The sequence below is a fragment of the Formica exsecta genome, unplaced genomic scaffold (genome assembly GCF_003651465.1).
Source record: "Formica exsecta isolate Colony F162 unplaced genomic scaffold, ASM365146v1 scaffold72, whole genome shotgun sequence".
Taxonomy (NCBI): Eukaryota; Metazoa; Arthropoda; class Insecta; order Hymenoptera; family Formicidae; genus Formica; species Formica exsecta.
Window position 1 is genome coordinate 2,602,770 of NW_021853485.1, and position 20,458 is coordinate 2,623,227.

At 37.3% G+C, this 20,458-nt stretch overlaps 1 protein-coding gene across 7 annotated transcripts in view; it reads right to left on the bottom strand.

The window, feature by feature from the left end:
- LOC115243371 overlaps window positions 1–20,458 on the bottom strand; it is a 142,833-nt gene that overhangs the window by 23,253 nt on the left and 99,122 nt on the right. The window contains exon 1 of one of the 7 annotated variants that reach the window (XM_029820308.1): window positions 5,910–6,129. The exons of the other annotated variants lie outside the window; for them this stretch is intronic. The gene's annotated coding sequence lies outside the window, so the exon portion shown is untranslated. Of the gene's footprint in view, window positions 1–5,909; window positions 6,130–20,458 lie in introns of those variants that run through there. 7 annotated transcript variants of the gene reach the window in all.

Sequence of the window (20,458 nt, forward strand, 5' to 3'; positions counted from 1 at the left end):
TATATTAATAATTTTAAATAAATTTGAGAAATTTAACGCATGTATCATTATATTTATTTCTTATAAATAGAATACAGTAGTAACGAGAGAGAAAGAGAGAGAGAGAGAGAGAGAGAGAGAAAGAATGCAGAACAAGAAGAAGACGTAGATTAACTTCTTTAAATAAATAAGAAAGTTTGAATAAACTTATTTTCAAGGCGGGAATTATTATATACTTTATAAAATATGTATCTAAAATGTCGATTTCGCCTGGCAAGGGAGTGAGAATTTTTCTCCGTCAAACGAACAATCCGACCGTATCTATCGCGGTCGACGACTGAGAAAAACCTCTTGGCACACATACGCCCCTCGTTTCCTCTCCTCCACCGTCTCCTTCTTCTCCATCACCACCACGGGACAATGAAGAATTTCGCAAGCAACGCGCGCGGAAAGATTTCTGAACACCGTTTAGCGGCTCGGCACGAAAAGTGAAACTGGACAACTATCATTTAGTTATCCTAGACAAAGTATCGTACAAACAATGTTACTATATGAGCACTGGCAACTTCGACGATGTATCATACAATTAAGATTGTGTATCTATCACTTAATGCCTTACATACATTTTAATAATTTCTTACCTTTATTCTTGCAAACTAAATCTCTATCGCAATTTCTCTACTACTAATTTCTCGCCTTTCCATATTTTTTCATATTAAGATGATTTATTAATAATAATCAAATATAAGTCAACAATTTTTTATATAAGAGGGTGTCTACTCAAATCTTATAAAAAAAATTCCTTTATCTTCTAGGTACTTTTACTCAAAATTCTAGATAAAGAAAATATTTTAAAGATTTTTTGATGCAATTTCCTAAAATAATTTTTTTTTATTGTACGCGTTTTCTAATGTTTTTCATTCATTGTTAAGATAAAAATTTTTATCTGTATAATATTTTCATTTTTTATTACTAAAAATTGAAATAAATGTGCTGCATATTTAATATTTTATTAAGACATTGAATATATAAATAGAGATAGATATATATTTATAATATATTTCAAACACATAATTCACAACTTGGCTTATCGGCGGAATGCCTACTACTTACAGTATAAAAGCAAAATTATTAGAAAATTTTTTTTTTTTATTTCCCTGAGTCAATAAAATTCCATGAGAATTCTCTGATTTCTCTAAGTACAAAAAAATTCCCTGAGAATTCCAGGTTTTCTACGTTTTTCCAGGAAGTAGACACCCTGTAGAAACTATAAAGTGTATTTGGGAAAAGCTTCCCTGGGAAAAATTGGAGAAAAAATTAAGAAGCTTGCAAATTTTATCTATATACGGCATTTCTGATTACATTCATTTTACTCTTTATCTATTCATTTTTTTTTTTTTAATCGCATGGTATAAATATCGAATATAAATATCATATCAAGTATAGATATGAAAAATTCAATTTATAGATATCGTTTAATTCAGCTATTGAATTAACGATCGATGCTCTCTTCGTTATGCGTAAATCGTGAAGGAGGAAACGAGGCTGCTATGTTTGGAATATTATAGAAGCTATAAAGTATCTGGAAAGAAAGCTCTCTGGGGAAATCAGAGAAAAGATCAAAAAATTTGCAACTCTTGCCTATATAGCAACTTTGATAATAAATTTACTTTGCTCTTTCTACCATCATTTTTTTCTCCTAATCGCGTGATATAAATATCAAAAAGATTGAGTTTTCGTTATTAGGTATCGAAGAATATACTATATATCAGTTTGACATAACAGTTTATAATAGTGCGATATAAATATTACGAAATTCAATTATATAGTAGTTTCAATTTTCGATATAAATGCATTTTAAGTATGATGATCGCTAATACAAAGGAGAAGAACGGCCAACACGACGGTCTGGCTTATCACGCGTTACGATCGGGACTGGGGCTCATATCCGGTTCCTGTGCGTTGCTTATTCACCTGCGTCGCCTGAACGTCAAGTTCGCCTGGTTTCGCGCGCTTCGAGCCCTCCCAACCGTTAAATGAGCGGGCAAACAATCGACTCACCCGCCCGTCCCACAACCCTTTCACAAATACCGGGCGGTCAAACAGTTTGTACCTGTTTCGTACCTGCGAAGAGCCGAAACAATGGAACCAATGCGATTGGCTTTTCGTCGCTCGTTGTTCATTGTTTTATTATACATGTACATACACCGCGACGTCAAAAAGGAACAGAAACCATTGTGTTCTATGATCGTGTCGAGAATTCCTTTAACTTTGTCGCAAATTGAGTGGATTTACATGCCATGAGACAAAGTGGTGATACGAATCATATTTCGAGGAAGAAAACTGTTCGTTTATTTAATACGAGAAAGTTCAGCTATTTTGTTTTATGATATACTTTATGGTTCTGTTAAAAAAACTTTTAGTTTCTTTCACAATATATTTTATAAGTATACTATATACACACACACACACACACAAAAACTTTTATATATATATATATTTGAAGCATTTGCTTTATTGTTTTATTATTGGTTTAATATTGTAATTATCGCTGAAAACAAACTGACGGTAGACACATCACGCACGTTAATTTATTCTGAAAAAGAATCATTAAAAATAATGGAAAATTATTGATTCGTCCCGCCAGAATTCGCGAACGAATTCACGAGACGATATTAGCAGAAATGGTAATTTGCGGAACAATACCAGAACAAACTGTTAACAAATCTCGTGATCTTATTGGAGGTGACCACACGACAATCCTCGCAACGGCCAATTTTCATTACGGTGTGGTAATACATTTTGCCTTGCCATTTGGATTGTGTTCGAGTCTCGGCCAATTATTGTTCTGCTTGTGTACAATCAAACAGAAATCAATAACACCTTGTCATCATATCCGCTTCCGCTATATACATATATCTCCTATGTAGACTTTAGTTAGTCGACGAGATGATTGTCATATCGCGGATAAACGTGACGTCTCTGTATTATTTCCTCGATAAATGGACATTACTATAAAAAAATAAATTATCAAAATAAATTATAAAAATATTGGTATTAATTTTTGATTCTGTAAACACCGCGCACAATTATATCTCGCTTCGTCATTCTTGTCACATCGCTTGCAATCGACAATTAATAAAAACAACCATATTTGTCAATTTACGAGATCTAATACAATATCGACTTCATCAATTAATACGTTACGATAGATGATACTTCCCGCGTATCGCCAATCGATTATATCGTCGCGATGATCGCTCTTAACAGTTTACTAAATTAATTTGTCTAATTAATCGTCCGGTGCGTGTGTAAGCTCGTCGTAATTAGCGAGATTCGCGAATTGCCGCGACCGCCGGCCGCGAGCAAGGGCTCTGTAGATAATTTACCGAGTCATTTCGACGGCTCGTAGTGCGTTTAATATAGACCGATGCCTGATTGCGAGGGGCATATTAACGCAGAACGCGATAAAGGTGCGGCCTAACGCGCAAATTACTCGTTCGCGTGTCGCCGGCCAACTCTCGTTGCAGTTCACGGTAGAGTAAAAAACAAAATAAAGAAAAAGTAAAAAATAAAATAACCCACGCGCATGTGAAGAATTAATTATACGCGGTCGCGAAGACAAACATGCAAATAAATTGTTTAAATAAAACCTTGGTGCCCCAAGGTTCCCGTGATACCGATTCAATCTCCATCGAATCTAATTAAGAAGAAAATAAGGTTATTTAAAAATAAGAACATCGAGTGAGTAAGAAAATTTTTATATAGAGAACTTTGTAAATTATGAAAAGTATCAGATATCTTAATTACTTGGATAATATTTATGTCTTTATTTATTCGAAGATACACATATATCATTTGCCAGATGCTTACACAGAAAACAGAATGCTTGCAGTTTTGAACAAACAAGCAGATAAACAAGAGGCAACAAGACAACTGCTATGTAGTCTCCAACTACGTTCTTTTTCTCTTCCATATAATGACGACACCTGGTTCTTTAGATTTGTAGCAGTTTAGGTTCTTTAGCCGTAATCGCCTTATCTCGCGCCACCGACAATATCCCCTACAACTGCTTCGAACAAGAAGAGTTAACTAACCAGCAGAGTTAGTGTAACAAGTTGAGGGAGAGCACGTGACCATTGTACAAGCATTAGTATCAGAGTACTCCGTTCTCTCTACTGTTGACTTAATCAGTGTTTAATTAGTGGCTAGGAATACGTAATCATATCTAATATATAACTTCTTTTATAAATTTGCGTCAGTCTGCAAGTAGAATCAGATTCACAAACAATTTCGAAATATATGATGACATATTTAAATTAAAAACGAAACAACTACTTACTATGATATCGAATATAGATAATGATAAAAGAAAACTGATATTTGAATCGATATCAATATATTTTATAAACAGTGTAAAAAATTTACGGAATAAAAAGGATTCTTTTTAAATGTAATATTATATATAAATCAGTTTTCGTTAAATTAAATTTTTCTCCTATTTAAAGTAAAAACAAGATTTGAAATGTGTGCACCAAAATTTTTTTCATACAAAAATAGCATGGAGTAGGTGCTATTTTTCCGTACCAACGATGAAAATTAAACTCGTCATTGCCAACAAGCCCAAAAAATCATAAGAGTGCGACCGGTCGTTCGCGTGTTACCGCAAAAATTAAGCACCGTCCGTAACAATATCCAACCGCGGCCAGGCCAGGCGCATTGTCGTTTGTTCGCGAACGAAACATATGCGAAAACGATCGGTCGGACGGCCGCGTATACAGAGTTTTGCAATTATCCTGTGTCCTTTGTCGCCCGCGCGACGGTGGACAAAGGAGAGGAACGCGAAAGAAATATCGCTTCGGGCGGAACGCATGGCAACGGAAATTATGATGCTCGCTTTCAGCGATTGGTGAATTAACAACGGGAGAAAACATATCGTCCACCGATCATCGCGTCCTATCCTTCCGAAAAAAAAAAAAAACGAATGGCTCTCGCGTTTTTATTGAGCCGAGCACGCTCGTAAGTCCTGTGAGAGGATCTCTCGTCGATATCGTTCGACGATATCGCAAAAAACGGACTCTCAACCATTTGACATCGGCCACTATATATATATATATATATGTATATATATTCCTGAAATAGATGTCCTTTCTGCCACAGGCAGCGATATTCATTGTGCTGTTTGATAAATGTTATTAATAACTCCGGAAATGCACGTGTTTTGTGCACAGATTCGTCTCTGATAGAATTTATCGCGCTCGTTTTATACATCTCTTCTCGTTTGTTCTGCGGTGGATGAATAGGATTTCAGATTAAAAGCTTAGTTATCGAAACTTTTCCATCATAATTCACTCAATATTTCATTTATATATCTTCTGATCAACCAAAAAAACTGTTATTCTTGCTCGATCGTTAAATTTTCTCAACAATGTTCTAATTTAAGAGAGAAAAGAGAGAATCAATTTTTAAATCCATTTAAGTCCTTCAGATCTTGTTACAAATTATAATCGTGATTACAATGTAACATAGCATATTCACAAATACAAACTATATTTATGAAATCTTTGTGATATCAATGTTTTCTCTCTGTAATAAAAACGTCAACGTTTTAATGATTTAACATTATTTTATCATTATTTATATATAGTTAATAAAAAAAATTAATTACAATTAATTGTTCTTAATTTTCAGGGCACAAATAAATAAACAATCTTATTCCTTATTTAATTTCGAATAAAAACTTTTTACTTCAAAAGCTAAATTACGGTTTGTCAAGAAATCTAATGTTGAAAATTAAAAAATGTATAATAATTCCAATCATTTCCGATCATTTTCGTAGAGAAAAAACCTTTATTTCAAATTGTTGATATTTAAAGAGATGTATAAATGCATGTGTATTGAACAATTCAAGATACTGGAGAGAGCTTTACCTTCTTCTATATTTGCATTAGTGGCCAGACAGTGCGGCTTCGTGATTTGTCGCACCCTGCGCGAACGAAAAAGCAGATTGACGCCTCGTCGCGTTACAATTCTCCCCCTCCTCTTCCCTCCGTCGACATGCCTATATCCGCCGGGCATCGCACGAGAGATAAAACATCATTTATTATCAGAGCGCGTCGACCTCGACCTCTCGACGCCCTTCTCAAGGAGCCGCGCCAGAAGCTTTCGGACGAGAGTGCATCGTGCATGCGAATATTCTCGCCCGTCTCCTTTCTCGACGAAGATGATCAACGCGCGCGATTCGACAGGGGGGGCGGGGGCAGAGAGGAGGGCGCACCGGACCGCCGAGCGCGAAACAATTTGCCAGTCGATAAATTTTTATAGAAGGTCGCGCGCTTTAGAGGAGAGAGATCGCCAGAGTGAAGAGGGCGAGGGAGGTGGGGGAGGGGGAATAAAGTTTGCCGAAGGAGGATTCCGTCCTCAGACTTACGCGTCCGCGCGTGACAGTGTGTGCGCGAGCAATATTACACACAATCGCGAGGACAGATTCAGTGATGGATTTAAAGGCACTCTGGTTTCGCAAACTCTAATGATATCCTGTTTCGATAATCGTTCGAATTATTTGCGCGATAAACGAAGCAAAAATCAAATTTTTTTCAACAAACGCTTGTTCTCAGAAATAATAATGTGTATTAAATTTTTCAATATTTATTTTTATATATATTTTTAAAAATAAATTCTCCGAATTCTCACCAGCAACATATTGAGCGAATATAATTCATTTTCGTCGAAATAAATCTTCTATTCTGGTCTAATCACGTTTTCGAATTTATATTGATTTATATGGTCCCTTTCTTTTATTTATTTACATCATGATTCAAAAAAGATATCCCGTCTTAATTGAACGTTTCGCGAAGTTCTAAGCCTAAATCCATCACTGAACGGCGGTTAACGCAATCGCCGCCGCAGAAATGAAAAGCAAAGAGACGGGAAACGGGAATGAAGCGGAAATGGGATGAAAGGACGGATAACGAGAATTAAACATCGAGAGATTTCCGTGCCAAGTGCCGCTCGCTTTTACGGTCGTCAATCGATGACTCGCGTCGTCGCACGCGCGCGAATGAACGAGCAAGCCCGACATTTGCGACATATACGATGATCCACGGCCTAGTGCCAATTAAATTCCTTTTGTACGGCCGTTCTCTCATTCCCGGAGCCCGGTTTTTTTTTTGCCTACGGTTGGTGCGTTCCCCTTGGATCGCGCACGTCAATATTCGTCGATGGGAGTTCAACATAATGCACTCTTTTAACCTTTCGATGCACTCTCAGTAGTTAAAATTATCCTACCATTTTTAGAAATATCGACTTGCTGTAGTAAAATTTAATTGTTAGATTAAATTATGTTATTAGTAACTTTTTTGAATATAAAGCGAAGAAAATTATATACAGCGGAAAATTATATCCTTATATTATATTGGAGGATATTAAAGATCGAAACAATTTTTTGAGCATCAAGGAAAGCGTAGCCAGGGATTATCAAATTTGATTTTCATATATTATCAAAATTTTATGTTGCTCATGTAATAATTCTAACATTATAATTTAAATATCATATTTTTTGATTTATAGATGCGCAGGATATTTCAGTTCTTGAAAACGATTTATTAGAATTCTTATTAGGGTTCTGTCGTGTGCGTCCTCTTCGCATTTTTATAAACAATTATTAATTATTAAAAAAAAAAAAAAAATTTATTAAAGCTTACGTCAAATTAAGTAAAAAATTTTATTCTTTGTCTAAATAAACATTAACAAAACTTTGATTTAAGAAGTTGTGTATGAGTTACAAAAATATTTAATGTCGAATATTGCAAATCAAATTTTCGATAAAGAAATATTGACTCAAAGAGATTCCGCGAATGAAAATAAAATATAAGTTTCAAAGACTCTGCATACATGTTTCTATTTTTTATCTACGCGTGTCAGTAATAACGTGTAAATTTACGGAATATGAAGAGGCTCGTTAATTAAGTACAAGTACGCTTTGCATCTTTTCTCTCCCTGGCTACGCCCACCATTGATCCCGCCAAGAACTTTTTTAAACAGCAATAAACTCTGCAATATTCATGAACCTTCAAACAAATATATGAGTACTGCAGAAATCACGAAAAAAAAAGTTCCTGAAGTTTCTTTTTGTTTAAAGAGCCACTTTTGCCTCCCTTTGTATACAAGTTTGCGACATCGATCCCGTAAATTAGAACCGCCAACCATCCGGTCCTTCTTAGCGTCAATTTCGTCCCGAGAATTCGTCAGCTCCGTTCCAAGTGCGAGTCTAATACGGCCTGAACAAAAGAGAGGAGACCAGTCCGGACCCCTCAAATCTCCATTGCGAATCTTCCCGCTAACTCTTTGACGACCGACGGGAGCAACGCGCGCGGAGAGGTTTCTTTCTTTTCTCATTTTTTTAGCTCAGACGGCGGGGTTTCTGCCGTGCGGGCTAATGACCGCGAGACTTCTTACGCGCGGAGGTTCTTCTGGTGAAGGAGATGAATAGTCAATTCGGCAATAAATCAGCCCACCATCGCCCGTAAGTTCCCATTTACACTTTCCTTTGTTGCGCGCGCCCGCGTGCTACAAAACAGGCGTGGCGTGAGATGCATATTCGCGTTTATACCGCGGCGGGTTCCTGGAACGTACGTATTGTACATTATACCGAGCCAACGTTTAATTAGCAGTTCTAACGAAGCGGAATAAAAAAAATAATAGTCAAGACGTTAAAATTTGGATTCCCCCCGTGACATTTTCTTCTTCGTCGAGATGTAAAATTGAAACGAAAATATCGAGAAAAAGAAAGAAAGATAAATATAATAATGTCTTTATTAAATTTTTTCAAAAAAAGGCACGATATTCATTTTGTTATGATAAAATTTTTGTCAAAATTTCACTCTGCTATTCCTAAGATATTTTTATATCTCAATTTTTTTGTATCGCTAAAATATTTTATTAATAAAATACAAGTATATTTTATGATAGACTTGCTGTTTTATAGAAAGTTTTTATATTTATCTCTGCGAGGAAAGGAGATACAAAAATTGTATGTGAAAAGTTTAAAAAATTTATTACTGATTCACACACATTTATTATTTTTTATATATTATATCTGCGGTGGCACGGAAAAGAAAGTTATAATGTAAATTATTCGCTGTTCAAAAATTAATCGAGAAATTAACGTCATGTTATCCGCGTTAACCGTCGATCGTCAAAAAGTTAATTTATAATTATACAGCCACATAGCTGTGCCAAATCATGGATATTGAAGGTCCATTACCATAGCGTCCATTATATTTATGCGGATATCTTTCAAAAATGTTACACGTAGTGCAAATTCTCTTTCTCTCTAATGGTTTGCATTTCGCATTCCTTGCAATGAGATTATTATTAATGACATTTGACAATGTCAGCTGCCGATGCAACAAAGAAAGGAGTGAATGGAAAAATACCACAATAAATTATAGTTGTTTTTTTTTATAATTCTTTCCTATTAATAATAATAAATAAATAATATCTTTTTATAATAATTTTTAGAAAATCTCGGAACATTCTTGACATATAATTTAATGCTTGATGTGTCGAAATCATAAAAGTGCAAATGACTTGATAAAGATTAATATCAAACAGAAACAGAAAATATCAATTTACAAAATTTAGAAAAGCATGCAACAATTTATTCATCATAATCCTGACGCTTTTTCCTACCATTACTCCTCCCCCTGTTATAATAAATCTCGCAAATAAACATCTTTTTCTACGACAGTTATCAAATATACCGCGTGTCACATTTTTGAAAAATTTCATTTTATTAGCGTTAAAGAATTATATAATTCGAATACTAATCTATCAAAAGTGTACTCATCTGCTCTGCATCCTGCGGCGATGCTTTTCACTCCTGCTCGACGTTTCCGAAATTTTTCGCCGTGGAAAGCATCTCGAAGATACGTAGGAATAATTCATGAATGTATCGATCAAAAGCACTTTTGTCCCGTTTGCAACATTCATGGTATTATCGATCGCTGCTTTCATAATGCTTGTTTTATAAGAATAGTCCGTAACAGTCTTTTGAACCTCGTGCATCCTTGTTCTTATTCAATAGCTACAATTTGCATAACGAATTAATTGAAATAATAGAGAAGATGATGTTTAGATTATAAAGTTATCAATCTCAGCAGTTTCTACGACTTAAATTTACATTATTGACAACCATGATTAGCGCATTAATTTTTTGTAATATTTTCTTTGCATTAGGCGTATTGTAATTATTATGGATCCTTTTTTAAAGTGTTTTATATGAGTCTTTTTTTAGTATTTATAAAACACATCAACATATTTATGATACGTTAATGTGAATAGATTCAAGCTATAAACTCCCGTTAGATAGAAAGATTCGCGAGCACCGACAGAAGAATTTATTCTTTTCTCCACTATCTCTCAAGTTTCTACACACACGTGATATCTCTGGGGAAAGCATGACGCGGGAAAAAAATGCGTACGCAAAAGTCTGCTAGCGAATCTTTTCCAAAGAAAAGAAAACTTCGTAATTCTAAATGTTACGAGATCAAATTGAAAAAAACTACTTTTACAAAAAATATTTTCGAACGAGAATCTATCACATTTTTGATAATTTGGAGAAGTGCAGCATTAATATCTCGTCATTATGTTTCCTTTAATTATTTAAAATAGTGGAAAATAAAAATAAAATTGATAAAGAGTGTAAGGTAGTATTTTGCACAAACACATTTTCGATATATTCCTGATTTAAAAGGAAAATGGATATATTATTTCAAAAGTATTGCTATCAAAAAAGTCTTTGACGAAACTTATGAAATTGCATTTGCGAGATATTTTCAGAATAAGTGACTCGAATAATTCTCGATGCATACATGCACGCGCGGCACACAGTGCAAATTCGACAACTGACAAGACAAACGACATACACGAACACGCGGGAGCGAGGGAAGTCGACACGCAAATATCTCGCGAGCGTAGACGGACGCGCCCGTTTGTACGGACGCGCGAAATGCAACTGCGAGCGGAATTCGCGCGGACCGCAGCGGTAATGGCATGCACATGCTTCTACGAGTCGAGCACGTGCCATTGGTGAACATGGGGTATGTGTGTATGCGTGCGCGCGCGCAATCGCAACCAGGCGGCAGAGATGGGCTCAAACCCTCGGTGCAAGCAACTTTCGAAACATATTGCATTTCGAACTCAATGAAAACAGTCGCAGAATTGTCACTTTAGAGGCACAAGCGAGGACCAATCTGGAAAAATGGCTTAAATACAAATGTCGAGTGTAAGAGACTTACAATTAGCAACGTCGTTTTCCCATCAAACCACATACTTGAAGAATTGGATGCGGTAACAATATGCATAAATCGAGAAAAATGAGCGATAAAAGAATTTACTTATGAAATTCAGACTGATTTGATTAATAAAAAATCACGCGTGACACACGGTACAAATTGGACACGGTTTTGTAAAAGTAATAAATTTTTATCGACTTAATCCCATTCCTAGATAGAAGAGAATGTTTTACACGTGCATGTATACATATATAGTGCATGTATGTACACGATCTCGCGATCTCGCAACCAATGAAATCAGAACGGAAGAGAAAGAGAGCTCGCGGTTACACCGGCCGGAACAAATCCGTATCGCCGAACGATAACGAGCAGTACATTTTACGACTTTGCATATGCGGCACATCCAACAGATTATCACGTATCGTCGAGCGTTTCGAAATGTTAATAGCCACGTACGACAGAGTAATCTAAGCATTGTATATCGCGGATTGAAAATGCTATACTTTTGATTTATTATTTTGATGCTACATAAACGTATCTTACAAATTGTAACGAATAATCGTAGCAAGAATTAAATAAATAATCGTTGAAAAAATGTAAACGTAATCAATAACCACGGGTTTTAATGTAATTAAATAATACGATTTCATTGTGTTACCAAAATTTTTTTCTTTGGAAAATATTCTTCAGATTTGCCAGCAAAATTCATCATTAAATCATTAAATTCAGAATGTATTATTCCGAGCATTTCATACTGTACATCTTATTATCCACACAATATCAAAGCCATTTATATTCTCGAGAATTAAACTCGCTTGATGGAAATACACCCTGATTCCCTCGATTACCGCAACCTCGACAATTTTCAGGCTCTGATAATTAATCTCTGTTGTCGCGAGCAGTCGGTCCATTTCTATCGTCCAGAAACAGTATTTTATTCATCTCCTCTTTCCCCCCGTTTCGTTCGCGTAAAAGGCATGGGCGAATTGTCATAAGTACAGAGATCGATTAATTTTACCGGACGAGCGACGAGGAACACGATCGTGCATAAAGCACGATTCAATTGCGCGTCGCCGAAGAACCGTGACCACACATCCATATATCATTCGCAAGCTCGTAAGATGTATGGGATTTTTACTTCCGGTAACATCCGGCATGTGATACGGCGAATGCGCAGCGACGCGTATAAACGTTGTTACGTGTCCACGCGTATCGCTCGAGCGGCGAACAAGATTGTGTTCTTCCGAGAAAGAGAAAAAGGCGAGTAAGCTACAAGTAAGATTTTCCTCCGTTAGACATTTCTATTAGAGAGAATGACCGATTTCTACAAAGTGTTTCTGGTATTTCTGGTATTCCTGCGATACTTTTCCATAGGGAAAGTTATCTGTGTACGTTTGCTGTTTTTTATACAAGCAACGTGTATCGAATTCTACAAATTAATTAATTAATTAATTATTTTATAAATATACAAATTCTTCTAAACGGTTCATTTAAAAAAAAAAAAAATTTTTTTTTCTCGTTTCATAAAATGGTTCTCGGTAAGCGCTACAACTTACGACTGATAAAAAGATATGTATCGTAACGAACCGGACATGTAGAAATAGTACACGGAATAGTTCGCTGGTGTTCGCTCGGGATGAGAACTTTAACGCGTTTTTATTGGCGACGGTAAAACATCGAGAATGCGGCTAGCTTCTGCGCATTTTTTTGGCGCGTTACCACAAATGGCCGTGATACATACATGTTTGCGGCAAAATGCAACCGGACACTCGCGCGCGTTTGTCGAATGAGATATTATTTACAAATTAATTACGGATGCGCGTGTGTATATACGAAGGGCCGGATGTACGTATATCCTCGATACGATGTCGCGCGGATATTAAAAACAACGATTTGTCGGATCGTCCGAGCGTTATAACTCGCGTAATTAGGACCGCGCGGTTTTTCATCGGAAATTGAATCCCCGGATTACGTGTGAAAATTGAATATTTTTTTTCAAAGAAAAAAAAAACACGAAGATAAAAAAAACGATGTCAGACAAATATTGATGCGCAATGTCTTTTTTACGAGAGTTTTGCATTCGCCTAGAGCGTTCGCCGCGCTTTGACCATTCATCTCGTTAGCGCAAGAACGTAAAACCGCACACGGATAAGACAGTCGACATGCGGTCCGGGGGAGCTTGAAACGTTGGAAATACCACGGGTCTCTCGCTCCGAGAGAGAAATAGGTTAAAAACGTCAGTAAAACGCTCCTTTGTTGGTCGGAAATTCGAATCTGTAAAGCTTGTAAAAGCGGCTTGTGGCGGAACGATTTCGCGGAAGCAACGTCGGAAAGGACGGAACAAAGGACACAACGTATACTTTCTCGCGGCAAATATAAGCGGCAATTATGGTTATCTCTCTCTGTTATTCAATACGTACAATTCATTTTTACGCGATCAAAAATACGAATGCGTTCGACGGGATCGCGTATGCACGAATTTTCGATTGAATCCTCGCGTTACGTGATTAACGTCAAACTTTTATTATTTTTCTTTTTTTTCTAAGAATAAGATTTATTTATATAATATATTATTAATAATTCAGAAATGTCATTCATATATATGAAATCGGATTAAATATTATTTCAAAGTTATGCAACTTTAAATAAGACATTGAGACAACCAGTTGTAAATCCTTCTTGTACAAAACACGAAGAGAGAGAGAGAGAGAGAGAAAACTTGCTTAATAAATTATTGTTATCGACTAATAAAACTGTAGCCATACAAAATTTATCTAGACAATTTGCGTAAACGGGAATGTAGTGGAATTTATATAACGTCTGGCAGAGAATCACATGAGGATCGTGTGTAAGAAGAAAAGATTTTTCTCCGTCATGTGTTATCAAGAGAGCTAACAAGGGATATGCAAATAAAGCATTTTTCGCGGCACCTCGGACTCCCGGAGTCGAGAAACGAGCGCCCCCCCCCCCCCCCCCCCCCCCCCCCGACTCAAAATTTTCGGCTATCTCGTGTCCCGGACTTTATTAAAAGACACGCTCCGAAAGAGAGACCGGTCGCTCGCTTGCGTGGGACTCTTGATTGGATTTTATGATCCCGGCAGCTGCTCCACCGGCGGTTTCCTTCGCGGCGAGTTCTTCGCGCGACAGGAGCGAGATCGATCATAAACGAAACGCTTCTTCGTTTCTCTTCGGCCGGTTTTATGAGCTCGTTGCTTCATATATCGACCCGATCGCGCACATAGCGAGGATTAAGACGCGCGAAAAACGCTCGATTCGATGTATTCGATAATAAAGAGTTTTTGTAACGCTTAACTCACACAAAGAAGGCCTGAATTAAATTATTAGTACAAATTAAACTTTTCTATCTCGAATTAAATTACGATTTATATAATTTGTATGCAGTAAAAAGTTTAATTGTAGGAAATATTTTACGTACGATTAAAAGTATGATGATATAAAAATCATGTTGCTAAAGGAGAACGTGTCACGACGAAGACAAAACGATCGTATTCTTTCGTTCGGTAAGAATTATCGTCCGGATACGAGACAATCTCTGAAACACACGACAAAAGGACGAAGGGAATAATCGGATGATGGAGAGGTTGATTTTTAACATGTAACACATAGTCGCGTGTGGCCTGTTAAGGCGATAATTAATGGCGTACATCGTCGCGGGCATAAATATCGCTTATTATTACGGACCGAGATATGCGGCCCCGGACCGGACCGAAGTGGCGGTGTCACATTTGAATAACACGCCCGCGAACTAGTGCATAAATTTCTAATTACAAGAAGGAGAATACTCGTTCCGTTCACGTCGGCTCGCGACAACGGCGGGCTAAGCCCATTCCCACCCCCCCCCAACCCTTACAAATCTCGCGCTCGCACTCGGGGAGTAATGAATCACGCGTATGAACCGTGCTGTATACGAGCAACGCCGTGATTGTTACGAGGAGCACGTACGAGCTCGAAACTTGAAAATTCTTACCCGGGAAGAAAACGAGAGAGCGCAGGATTATGTCTGACGAAATGAAGAAATATCCGGCGGCGAAATGAATCGCGAATGCTCGAAGGCGTACGTGAGGCTATGGCGAATGCATCGCGAGTTATCGCTATTTGTGTTATCGAGTGCTAGCCGTAAAGTGCGCCGATTTACAGCTCCTCTCGTTTACGTCAAGAAATAGCCGAGATAGCGAGACATTTAAACAACGGTAAATTTTTATGACGTTTTCTCAAAAAGAAGGCAAAAAACGCAAAAATTCAGAGGCTGAAGCAAGCCTCGCGTATGCGAATATTCTGCTAAAAGATCTCTTGATTCAATTTAAACATAGCGTTGAATTATTTTAATTAAAACAAAAAATTGCCTTTTGCTTTGTTTTTATTATAAAATTCTAAAAAAGATTCTATCAATAATATTAGAAACAACCGATATCACAACCATCTTGAGAGAGCTAGATACATGACAGAATTTTATTTTATTTCCTATATTAAAAAGATAGCGCTCATATTTCTTATAAATATCAATGTCGATATTTCATCGAGTCAATTCTGTTGTCACAATAAGTACGATCTATATCCTCTCACTTCTAACTCTTACTTTTGATACTCCAATAAATACCGTAACGATCGTTACTATATCAATATCAGAAATATCGACACTTGAATAATATCGGTATACTAAGTACATCCCTAGGTGCAAAGTAGCACTTTAATAACGACCTATTTATGCTTAACAGACATATTAAACAGTATCGATAATTTCCGAATAGTATCGAGATCCTCCATTTTAAATATCCATTCCGGACGCGAAAACCGCACGCGAAACGAGCCGCTTGGGAAGAATATCGGACACTTCCATAATATCGGTACACACGGGATAAATACGTGCCATCCCTCTGGACGCGAAATCGTGCATTAATTACGGACCATTCGCTTTCTCGCGCGCGATGAACGATGAGTAGTCAACGGCGGTGCCGATGTGTCTGCCAGCTGGCTGCGTGCGCGGCGGATTCCGTTCGAGCTTTCCGCTGCGCGAGGGAAACAGGCGGTCGCGATTAAGCGAGCTAATTGAAGAGAGCGCGCGGGCGCGCTCGCATTGCATAGATGGTAGTTATCAGCGCGATTAAATTCGTCGTGGCAATTCATGATCCACCGGTATATTAACTCACAATATCGACGATGCGGTCGCAGCCACTTGCTCCAACATTACGAAACGCGTGAAAAACCACCCTCTCTCTTCCCCTTCCTCTCAGTCTGTCTCTTTCTCTCCGTCTATCCTGAAAGATATCTCGTTTTCAACGGGATACCCTTCCGAAGGAACAAAGCGAGAGCCGCACATGATCGCCATAAGAGAGTACGTCGATGAGAAGTCGAATGGAACGACATCGACTGCGATCGACACCGTCGAGCCATTCTTGTGTTTATTCACGAAAATGCCGCGGAAATTCTACAGGATACGCGTACAAAGTCGAATCGATACTCTTTTCATCTCTCCTCTTTTTTCCCCCGTAAAACAGGATCGTTGCGTCGTCGCTATTAATCTGGAAGATTTCTATTCGACGTCCGCATATATATATATATATCGAGAGAATAATCAGAATAATCAGAGTTGTCCAATCAACGGAATAAAGTGAATCGATCTGTTTGGAAGATAGATGAAAACGAGAATTTTTCTCTTTATTTTTCTCCAGCGAAAAATTCCTTCAGTTTCAAAGTTTAATATAACGAGTGATTCCGGAACTTCTGGTTCTTTTCTCGTGATAAAACGACGTAATCTGCATCCGCACGGGTGTCAACAAAAGCGTTGGGGACTGATTTCGGTTAACGCGAAGCCTTCCCCGCTTTGCCTCGCGAAAATCCGATGTCAGAAGAGCAAAAGGCTCTTGCGGCTTGCGCGCTTGATGCACGAAAGTTCCTCTCCCGCCGAGCGACATTACGAAACTCCGTAAAGCAGATTTTATACTCCAGTCTCTCGACAAAGAGACAAAAAGGGCTCTCGAATGACGGGGGAATATCAAGCTGGCACGTAGACTCTCCCTTGATTCTTTGAGGTTTGAAAATTAGTTTAATTCAATATTGTTAAGTCATTTTTTTGCGTGCGAAGTCGCGTTTTCGCGCGGAAAGTTTTTAATAGAGCGCCGAGAGATGAGAGATAGTATCTGCGTGCGATCAAATTAAATTAAATCGTCGAGATCATCGGCTTCGACAGCACATTGTATTTTTATATTGGATGATTGCATAAGTTCGTGCCCGATTTTCATAGATGGCATTAAGTTACTGCATGGCGGAGTTCTATTGTTTTCGTGTGGTAATTGTTGCTTACACCGAATAGATGACGTTGTCTTATGTCAATTTAGCGTCAGACATTGTTCAGATAAGTCCATTTGTGCATAAGAGAAATCATTAAAAATGGAGAACGAAAAGGTGCATTTGCAGCATGTAATGTTATATGAATTTCGGAAAGGCATGAGTGTTGGGATTGCACAAAAAAAATATTCAAACCGTTTATTTAGACCGCGCTCCTGCTCTCCGAACAGTCAAAAAGTGGTTTGGCAGATTTCGAAATGGTAATTTCAACATGGAGGATCAACCCCGCTCTGGACGGCCTTCTGGCATTGATGATAACATTGTGCATGCCTTAGTGGAAAGAAACCCAAGGATTACAACTGAGGATATTGCTGAGAGGCTGAACATCGATAATTCAACCGCTTTTCGTCATTTAAAAAAGCTTGGATACGTTTCCAAGCTTGATACATGGGTGCCGCATCTCCTGACTGAAAGGAATAAGCTAAACCGTATGACTGTGGCTCTTTCTCTTCTCGAGCGTAACAAAAAAAAGCCTTTTTTAGATCGAATGGTAACAGGCGATGAAAAGTGGATTCTCTACAAAAACGTACAGCGAAAGAGAACATGGAAAACAGCAGCTGAAGGAGCAGAACCCGTAGCAAAGGCTGGCTTGCATCCGATGAAGGTGTTGCTGTGTGTTTGGTGGGATCGCAAGGGAATTATTTACTTTGAGCTGCTCCGACGCGGCGAAACAATCACGGCGGACAAGTACTGTGAGCAACTAACTAGACTCGCTGCAGCTATTCGAGAAAAACGTCCGATTTTGGCCAATCGAAAAGGCGTCATCTTCCACCACGACAATGCTAGGCCACACGTCGCTCAACAGACGCTGCGAAAACTGCAGGAGTTGCAAGGGGAAATTCTGCAGCACCCGCAGCAACCGATATTCTCCAGATATTGCGCCTTCAGATTTTTATCTGTTCCGGTCTTTGCAGAATAGTTTAAATGGCAAGAATCTCAATTCCGAGGAAGCTGTCGAAAACCACCTTACAAACTTTTTTCAAGAAAAAACAAGTTCTTTCTTCAAAAATGGAATCGACAAGCTTATAGATCGTTGGAAAACCATTGTAGAAAAGAATGGAGACTATATAATTGATTAATAAAAGTGTTATCTCTAAAATATAATCTATTGAAGTTTATATTTAAATCGGGCACGAACTTATGCAATCACCTGATATATTACAAAGCGCCGCCGAAAAAAGACCGGATAATCATTATATTTTTATATAACACGGAATCGCTATCTCTCACTCCCCAACCCTTAATTTCCATAAGAGCTTGACTTCATTCAATCGCGCAGTCGCTGTTTCATCATCCTACCTTCATAATCGTCCCTTAAAAATACGGCAGGATTATTACATGTAATTTTTCCTTTGCCAGAACCTATTAAAGTAATCTTCAGAATTTTGCTAGAAGTATAATTTCTCAAAATTCGCAAGTACATAATTTACGAGCGTGAGAATAAAGTAATAGTTTTTGTAAATTAAGGTCTTTTTGATTCAACATTACGAAACATGTAATTGAATAAGAAAGCGCATCATTTACGATAAAATTTAAATAATATGTACTAAATGCGCGTGTATCTATATATTTAAAAAATAAAATGTCATAATATAAAATTATATATATTTTTTCCCCTTTTGATATATTTATTTAATATATTAATTTTATATTTTATGTATAAAATTTTATATATAATATTTAACTACTTGTTAATTTGATGCGCCTGATACTGTGTATAAGACTTATGTAGTCCTAATAGCGGTAAATTTAGAAGATATATGTAAGCGCGTTTCTCTGCCACAAACACGAGCAAACAAACATTCGTTTCGAGGGATAAACCGCTGGGGAATTGTGGTGTACAAGATCGAGGAATTAGCAGGAATTAGCTTGCCATTAAGTATTATTTCAGCTGATGTGGTATCTCAATATATTAATAAATTATTATATTATAACTCAAACAACACACACTATATTAATCCCTATTTATAATCGATAATTTTTGTAATACTCAATATTTACTCAATATTTTTTAAATTTTCGATTTTGATAGTAAAAAAAAGAAGAACACAATCTGCATACAAATATATACTATAAAAATCATCCAGAAATATATCGAATATTATTATTATATTATAATATATTATTGTGTTAGAGAGAGAACGTTATATATATATTTTTCTTTATTATACATTACTGTACTGTACGGTTTGTATTATCAGCAAACTGCTCGTCAATATAATGAAGTTGCATAATGGAATTGCATAAACATTTCATCAGCGTTTTCACCTTTTAGCTTGTTCATTTCCTGATGCTCACATTGCGCGAACGCATCTTATGTTAGAGAGACGCGCTTTATAAAGAGACGACTTCGAGTACAGAGTATGCGGTTGTCGTTTTTGTCGAGACTAGGAGAACGAAGAACATAGGGGACTCCCACGTTCGCGAAGTTAATCCAAGTCTCATCGCGACTTCATTTGCAGCGCGCCAGGAAGGTAGTTGAATTATTATCGTTATCTCGAAAGCAGCGGCGGAGTACGACTTTGTGTAAAACTGAAAATCAGCATTCGCAATTTTCCCCGGGAGCAGATGCGATAACAATATATAATGCTACGCCGTTATATTATATTTCAAACGGTGCGAATGAAATGTTCAATTCGATCGAGTCTAAACATATTGTATGATCATGCAATTATTATGAGAAATACCCGGGATTAATTATAATACACACTCGATAATATCGGTATTTGATTGCTACACGTAAATACTGCGAGGAAGTAGAATTTACTTTTTTGCAGTCATGTAAATTTCTACCAATTGTCGAAATCGTAATACAA